Here is a 6,019-nt window from a genome sequence, read left to right as displayed (position 1 = left end):
CCTTGATTCTGTTGGTCCAAGCTCTGACCTCTGCATTAAGGGCGTTCGCTCGGCGCATTGCAGCAATTTAAATAAAGATTAGTAACTAGAACAGAAACCTAGCAACAGAAATTTCACATGTCGCCAGATAGCCTTAAAACAATGTTTTCCTCCAGCTTGATTTTCGACAAGGCTTAATCGTAGTTCAAATAAAAGAAAATCACTCTTTATTATGTTACTTTAATATTAAAAAAAGCAAGAACTCGAAATTAGCTTAGAATATTCGTGTTGGCACATTTCAGTATGAAATAAACAGACAGGCTTCTTAATACACCGAGAGAAAAAAGTCAGTAAAACTCATTATTATATGGTTTGTTCTCGTAGCCGATATAACGCGCGCTCTGATTGGCTAATTCTCGGACATTATTCTCCCGTAATACCCACGGGCCGATTAAGGGCTGACAAAAACAGACCAAAAAGCCATATATTAAACAACTTACTAACCCAGAACGCTCGGTCTTTACGTGAAAATCTCAAACCTCGACCTTGCATGGGTACGATCCGATTTTAAAAGAATTTCTTGTTAATGGTTTTTGTTACGGTTTTCGCATTCAGTTTGTTGGTGAGCGGTTCGCGTGTGAATCTCCTAATCTTAAAAGTGTTTTGGATCAGCCACTGACATTACTCATTTAAAGCAGTTACGTAAGGGCCGATTTACACGGTACGACTTTGTCGCATGCGACAAGCCTACGACAGACCTACGACATGAATTATTTCTTGTAAATCAAACCTACAACTCGCTTACGACCGTTGTGTTCGTCAAAAAACGTCATAGGATTTTAAAACATTTTTTAAAACGCTCTGACAATCGTAGCCGAAATCGATAGAAAAAGACGTATTTTGTGACCAATGTCTGCTGAGTAGGGGGCTAAGGTGAGGTTTTCGTGTGTCAAAATGCTGTTGACTGGTTCACATGAAGTCGTTTCTCGAAAAGTACTGAACAGATTAAAGCGAAAAACATCTCCTTAGAAAGTTTCTTCAATGCGCAGGAAAGCTAAAAAAAATGTTTACCGTTTGTTAGAACGTTCGCTCCGAAAGTCCCGGTACAAACAATTTTGCATATTTAATGTTTTAAGTGAAAATGTCGTGCGCGTGTAAATAGTCCTGACTTGTCGTAGGCCTGTCGTAAGCTTGTCGCAGGCGACGAAGTCGTACCCTGTAAATCGGCCTTAAGGAATGCGATGCGGGACGTATTGTTGGCCCATTTTCCTCCCCGCCCTTTCCGCTTTTCCGCTGTTCCCCATTAGGCATTGTCCCTAAAAAAGATCCCCCTGAATTTCGCTTAATACATCATTTATCTTATCCCAGAGGTTCTTCGGTTAACGATTTCATTCCTGATTACTGCTCTACTGTCAAATACACTTCGGTCTTAGATGCGACGAAGGAGATTAAACGTTTGGGCCGGGGTTGCTTCATGGCCAAATCTGACGTGAAATCTGCTTTTTGCATTATTCCTATTCACCCCACTGACTATTTCTTGCTAGGTATGAAATGGGACAATTTATACTATTTTGATAAGTGTCTTACAATGGGCCTTTCCAGTTCCTGCGCTATTTTTGAATCTTTTAGCAGAGCGCTGGAATGGTTGGGACGGTTAGCAATTAATCATTTCGGTGCTTGCGCAGTTTTACATATTTTAGATGATTTTCTATTTATCGCTCCAACCAGAGATCAATTCGAGCATGACTTGGCGAAATTTGTCTTACCGTGCAATCATCTTGGGGTCCCTCTAGCTCCTGAGAAAACGGTTGGCCCCAATACGGTTCACAGTTTGCTGGAATAATGCTAGATTCAGTTCGCCTCGAGGCGCGACTTCCAGAAGATACGCTTCACAAATGTCGCGTCTTGTTAAAAGCTTTGCAGACCCGGCTCTCCGTTTGTTTGAGAGAATTACGATCCTTGCTCGGTTTATTGAATTTTGCTTGTCTTGTTGTTGTTCCTGGCAGAGCTTTTCTGCGTCGCTTGATCGATCTCACTATAGGTGTCACGTAGCCACATCATCACATTCGTACCTCTAAGGGAGCTAAGTTAGATATCATGCTGTGGCTTCGATTTCTAGACGAATTTAATGGGCGATCATTTCTCTTGTGTACCGATGCTGCGGGGTCAATAGGTTTCGCCGCGACATTTGGTAGCCATTGGTTTCATGGTGCCTGGCCGGAACTTTGGAAGACTTTTAACATCGCCGTTATGGAGCTTTTTCTTATTGTAATAGCTGTTCACATTTGGGGGACGCTCATGGCCAATAAGCGTTTCATATTTTCCTCTGATAATGCCGCCGTTATCAATAAGCAGACGTCCAAGCACCCGGCATACTGTATTTCGCGAACTGGGCTGGACTGGACCAGACTGGACTTGTAAAACGCGGACTAGTAAAACGGGGATTTGTAAAACGCGGACTCATAAAACGCAGACTTGCAAAACGCCGACTTGTTCCCGGTGTGGTGGTCTATCTCTCATCTGATTGTTAAATGCTCGGAGATGTTAGCTGCATAAGCTACTCTGAAATCCGAGGGTAAATAAAGTAATGTATGTATTTATGTATGTAAAACGAGGTTTGGTAAAACGTGGACTTGTAAAACGCGGACTTGTAAAACGCGGACCTGTAAAACGTGGACTTGTAAAACGTGGACTTGTAAAACGTGGATTTGTAAAATGTGGACTATAAAACGCGGACTAGTAAAACGCGGATTAGTAAGAAAAACTTGTATTGAACTTGACTTGTGTTAGCGTAATTGTCTTTATTTGAACGATCATCTCTCATCCAAAGAACTTCAAATACTAATCAACTGTATACTTCTAACATACTTAGAGCCAACAAGCAACATTTCATCCATTCCATGCAAACAAATCTTGCGTTCTAATATATAAATGACAATTACTTTGGGTGCATCAAAACTTCAAATTCTAAACTTAATGCAGGCAGCGAAATATTTTTCTAACATTATTTCTGTTTTTAATTATAAAAAATTGCGATAAAATATTTCTAAGCATATTGAGAAAGTTAAAAATTTTGTTAAAAAACGACGACGTTTCGACGTTGAGCTAACGTCATTATCAAGTCAAAATGATAGTTGATAAAAAATGTATAAATAGTCAGTAAAACAATAGTTCAATGGATGTGTTAAAATGTTTAAAATTAAACTTTTAGATTAAATTAAATTTAGATTAAATTTTAAAATGTTTAAAATTAGAAATATTTTATCGCAATTTTTTATAGTTAAATGTTTAGAAAAATCGCTTCTTATTCGTATACTTAAACGCGATAACCAGCTGCACTTTTTCAGACGTCTTGAAAAGTGTAGTAAACGCCTCATCAAATGCGAAGGTTCTATTGAGTTCCTTCGCTTATGCGCGAACTTTGGTGTAACACCAACCTTTGCACAAGTTGATCGAAGAAAAGCACGAAAATGGAAGAAGTCTTCTGACGACTATCAAAAACAAGTCTTGGATGAGGAATTAAGATCGAAGCTATCTCAACTGAACGATCTCAAGGAAGAAGTTCGCAATGCCTACAAGGACATCAGAGAGAAATGTTCCCTGGTTCGCTAGGTCGCCATTTCACCAACACTGACTACTCTTCGCAAGAACCAACACGATGAAATGATGAGAAGCCACGTTAACAAGATTTCGCGCTTGATCTCCAAGAAATTTGATGTGAATGAGCACATTAATAACATGTCTTCTTATCGCCTTTCCCTCTTCGAGAAGCTTGTTGTCTGCAAAGGACTGAAATTCTCCCTACCGCAACGAGTGTCGCCGATTGATGTTCTAGTCAGCTTTGAGAAAGCGTACTAGAAAATTGAGCCTTTACTGGAAGATCCCGACAAAAAAGAATTAGCAAGCTCCACATTACGCTCAATCGCGCTGAATTATATTCAACGTAAAAGCCCTAATCCACCCAAGGCACTGGTGAAAGCTCTTAATCGTCTAAAGAAACGGTATGACATCGTTATCACAAAACCCGACAAAGGCTCTGATGCTGTAGTAATAGAGGAGGCTGAGTACACACGCCTACTAAGTGCAGCTTCAATCGATGATACTTCCAAGTTTGTGCACGTCGATGACAAGCGACCAAAATCTCGTGGCCGACCACCTAAGCACTTTCATCCGCTTCTTCAGAAAGAGAAAGATGTCAACACAGTTTTACGTGAAACACTACCAAGGAACATCGCTGATTCACTTTGCCCCAAGAGTTCCAGACTTGCTCACCTTTACGGTCTTCCCAAGACCCACAAAGCCAATCTTAGTATGAGGCCTATTTTATCTGCAACTGGAACCTACAATTACAACCTGGCTAAATGGTTGGAGGAAAAACTGAAACCACTCTCTGTTAACGAGTACACCATTACCGATGCCATTCGTTTCTCTGAAGAAATCCGCAACTCACCCATTGGAGATGATGACATTTTGGTTTCTTTCCCTTTTCACAAACGTACCTTTAAATGAGACCATCAACATCTTAGTCGACAAAGCATTTGCCAGTGATTGGTTCAACCAAACCTATGACCTTAACCTACAAAAGGATCAACTTGCCAGACTCCTCGAAATCGCCACTACTAACCAGCTTTTCAAATTTAATGGCCGGCTGTATGAGCAAGTCGACGGCGTGGCAATGGGTTCGCCCGTTGGCCCTCTAATGGCCAATTTTTTTTATGTGTCACCTTGAAGACAAGCTTACCCGTAATGGTTTGATGCCTACGCTATACAAGAGATATGTTGATAATACCTTGGCCAAAATGCCTAGCACTGATGCTGCAGTTGATTTTCTGACTGCCCTTAATGGCCTTCACCCCAGCCTGTCGTTTACGATGGAGCTTCCTGTTGATAACAAGATCTCCTTTATCGGCATGAAAATAATCAAGAACGGAACAAAGATTGAAACACAAGTGTACAGAAAACCGACTAACACTGGCTTGCTGTTCCATTTCCAAAGCCACACGGATAAACGTTACAAACATTGTTTGCTGAAAACAATGATTCATCGTGTATATGCCCTATCTTCTACAACTGAAGCTTCTAATCAAGAATGCACTAGACTTCGCTCCATCTTTATTCGAACTTGATTATCCGATAACGACCATTAATTCCACCATTGACAAATTTATCCTGAACCTTTCATCCGGTGTTCGTGAAAGACAAGTGGAAGACGGCCGTGTCTTGCGAGTTAGTCTCCCCTTTAAGGACCAAACATCAGCTAACGCGGTTAGAAGGCAAATGCGCGATCTCAACCACAAGATTGGCACTACCCTACAACCAGTATTTATTAGCAAGAAACTGGAACAAGATCTCAAGCCCAAAGAAATTAAGCCTCCGATCGTAAATCGACAATGCGTGGTTTATTTATTTTCATGTGATCTGTGCGATGCAGATTATGTCGGCTACACAGTCCGACACCTCCACCAACGTATTGCTGAACATAAAAACTCGGCGATTGGAAAACACCTTTTGGAAGCCCACGGGGACATAAACCTCCTCAACGAAAGCCAGTTTCTAATTCTCCGAAAGTGCCAAGGGAAATCTGATTGCCTCGTCTATGAGATGCTTTGCATAAAGGAACGGAATCCAAGCTTGAACACGCAAACTGACTCCATCTGTGCGAAACTCTTGGTTTAATTTTAAACACTTTAACACATCACATCATTTCAACAAAATTTTTAACTTTCTCAATATGCTTAGAAATATTTTATCGCAATTTTTATAGTTAAATGTTTAGAAAAATCGCTTCTTATTCGCATTTCTGTTTTCCATACTTTTTTTCCCGTTGCTTGCTTTCCGACATGCAAGTTGTCACGTGAAGAGCTGTCGCCTTTAAATACGCCTTTATTTTCTGAGAAAGGAACAATTTCCTTTCAATAACAATTTCAACAGCATTCTGTTGCATTGGGAAGTCTGCATAAGCGGCTATCACCCAATTAAACAAAACTTTGCAGGCAGTCTATAGATGTTGTCCGGAAAACCGATTGACAAATTTTCAGCG

The 6,019-nt window shown here is 40.6% G+C and overlaps 1 pseudogene; it reads left to right on the top strand.

Annotated features, from left to right (window-relative positions):
• Positions 1 to 3,964: 3,964 nt before the first annotated feature.
• Positions 3,965 to 5,671, top strand: LOC149111295 (uncharacterized; annotated as a pseudogene).
• The last annotated feature ends 348 nt before the right edge of the window (positions 5,672 to 6,019 follow it).

Source organism: Orbicella faveolata, unplaced genomic scaffold (assembly GCF_042242905.1).
Source record: "Orbicella faveolata isolate gen_17 unplaced genomic scaffold, um_ofav_v1 contig_24, whole genome shotgun sequence".
In the NCBI taxonomy this organism is placed as follows: domain Eukaryota; kingdom Metazoa; phylum Cnidaria; class Anthozoa; order Scleractinia; family Merulinidae; genus Orbicella; species Orbicella faveolata.
Note: the sequence above shows the minus strand (reverse complement) of the source record. Positions and strands in the feature narration are given on the sequence as shown.